This window comes from Hipposideros armiger, unplaced genomic scaffold (assembly GCF_001890085.2).
Source record: "Hipposideros armiger isolate ML-2016 unplaced genomic scaffold, ASM189008v1 scaffold_2, whole genome shotgun sequence".
Lineage (NCBI taxonomy): Eukaryota > Metazoa > Chordata > Mammalia > Chiroptera > Hipposideridae > Hipposideros > Hipposideros armiger.
In genome coordinates, this window is record NW_017731352.1 from 4,024,031 (window position 1) to 4,026,472 (window position 2,442).

A 2,442-nucleotide genomic window follows, 5' to 3' on the forward strand; every position below is an offset into this window, starting at 1 on the left:
CCCATTCCAGCACCAACAAATAGAAGAGGGGTGATGGGCACGCCCATGGGGAGCTTTTCCAACCCCACCCAGGGGCAGGGAGCTGAGCATGTTTGCAGTCTCTCCCATTCTGGACTGTTTTTTGAAGCAACATGTGTGGGCTGGAGGGTTGCAGAGGAGTCTCTTAAACTCCTTCCTGTTTGTTTTGAAGGAACTCTTAGGGAAATGCCAGACCCTTAACAAAGGCTACAGTGAATAAGGTTTTCAACAGCACTTTCTTTTTCTTTGCTAGCGGGTCTAAAACCACTTTCTCTTTAGTTTAATCTGTTGTAAAGATGCCCCTTCTGTAGCAGATAGGGCTCTCTGGAAGCAGGCACTGAGCTGGAATCTGGTGAGCAGGACATTTATCAGGGATAAACAGCTATGAAGAGCAGGGAAGGAGAGCGGGATTGGGCAGGCGGAGTGCCCACACAGTGAAGCAGGCTTGACAAAGCTGACCCCACATATATGGCTCCTCAGAGTTCTTGGGGTGGGCTCCAGTGGCCAGTGTTTGACACTCTTCCTGTGATCAGTTGTTGGATATGGTCATGATCTTGGTGAGGCAGCTCTTGGCCAACCCCAAAGGAGCTGGAGGCTGTCTGCTGACTGTACAAAGTTTATCTTTCAGGGGCAGTCAGGTTGGCACATCCTCTGTGTCCATCACACCATCCCCCTGGTGGACCTGGTTCTGCTTACTGGCTTGGACCCACCGTCCTGCTAGCCTGGCGAATAAAAGGACTTGGCTCATTTTGCACAGCTCCTGAGAGCAGAGGTGACACCGTAAGGGAAATGTGCCATCGTTCAGGACAAAGGACTTGGTAAGAAAGTATGTCTTTTTTCAATGGGACAGGACCCCTGGAAAGGTCCTGAGCCACTGGAATCCTCAAACAGAAGTTGGGGACCTGTGACTGGATGCAGAAGGGATTTCTACATTGAGCCACAGAGTGGACAGGCTCCTTCTAGGACTCCATATGTCTCTGACGGTGTGTGGTTAATGGGACCACCTCAGGTTCTGCCCCTGGGGAGAGCTGCTCTTGGCCATCTGGGGCTCTGTCTGGTAGTGTCACCTCTGGAGATGACGTCCACTTCATGTCAGTCTGTTGGTTGCCACAGACCAGGACCCCCTTAGTCCCAGACAGGACCCAAATCCATCTCAGAGAATTATTATTATTTTTTTAAGATTTTATTGGGGAATTGGGGGAGAAGAACAGTGTTGGGGAATTGGGGGAGGGGACCAGCCAAGTTGTTGTTCTTCAGTCTTTGTTGTGGAGGGCACCAGTCGCCATCTTGCTTCCCGTCGGCAGCTCGTGACCTCTAAGCTCAAGGTGCTGTGTTTAATCTTAGTTGCCGGTGGGAGTTGAACATCCCATGCGGGAGTTGAACACGGCAGCCTCATTGTTAAGAGTGCATGCCCATATCCACTGAGCCATCCAGGCAGCAGCTCAGCTCAAGGTGCCAAGTTCAGTCTTAGTTACGGGTGGGTGTAGTCCACCATTGAACAGGCAATCTTGTTGTTACACCAGCTGAGCCATCCTGCCACCTGTTGGCAGCTCAGCGACAGCTCAGCTCGGGCACAGTGTCACTGGCCCATGTGGGAATCGAACCGGCAGCCCTATTGCTTAGAGCGCGCACTCTTAAGCCAACTCTTAACCAACTGAGCCACTCGGCCTGCCTCAGAGAATTCTTATCTGAAGGCTTGGGCCTTCAGATACCCCTGCCCCCTCTGCTTGCCCCCCTCGCTTGGCTCCCACTCTTAATTCCCCGTTCCCATTTTGCCCCTTTTGGACTTGCTGACCCTGGCGTGGACCCCCACACCCCACAGGATCCTGCTGCTGCAACATGGCTCTCTGCTCATGCTCTGCACCCCTGGGCATGAGACACTGTACTTCCTCCCCCAGTCAGGTCCCCAAGACTTCACCTGCCCATTCCTGACCTGCAGGCAAGCTCAGTCAGTAACTATTCATAACTCCCTTGGTAAATGGGACTTCCTTTTATCTGCTCGAGCTATTCCTGCCACAAATTCCAGAAGGTGCCGCCTTTTCCTAGTATTTCAGAATTTGAAAAACGACTCATGTTTATTTTGTTCAAGCTGCTCATTATTTCATATCATGCATGTATTATGTACAAGTGACCATGCCTGAGCACCCACGATCTGTTTAAGAAATAGAAACTTATTGGTACCTTTGAAGTCCCCTGTGGTCCCCCCTCTCCAAAACACCTCCTTCTCTCTCTCCCCATTTGTAGCTCAGGGGACCTCCGTCTTGAATTTCAGTGCATCATTCCTTTGTTTTTCTTTACAGTGTTACCATCTATGTATGCATTCCTATACAATATTGCTATTTGCTTTTGCTTATTTAAAAAATTCATATAAATGGAATCTACTGTATTATTCTTCTGTGATGCTTTCTTTTCACTCAATATTAT

At 49.8% G+C, this 2,442-nt stretch overlaps 1 long non-coding RNA gene across 2 annotated transcripts in view; it reads left to right on the forward strand.

The window, feature by feature from the left end:
- Positions 1–822: 822 nt before the first annotated feature.
- Positions 823–2,442, forward strand: part of LOC109378284 (uncharacterized) — a 145,139-nt gene continuing 143,519 nt past the window's right edge. For both annotated transcript variants that reach the window (XR_002122983.1, XR_002122973.1), the window contains exon 1: positions 823–836. This is a non-coding gene — a long non-coding RNA (uncharacterized LOC109378284). The remainder of the gene's footprint in view (positions 837–2,442) is intronic.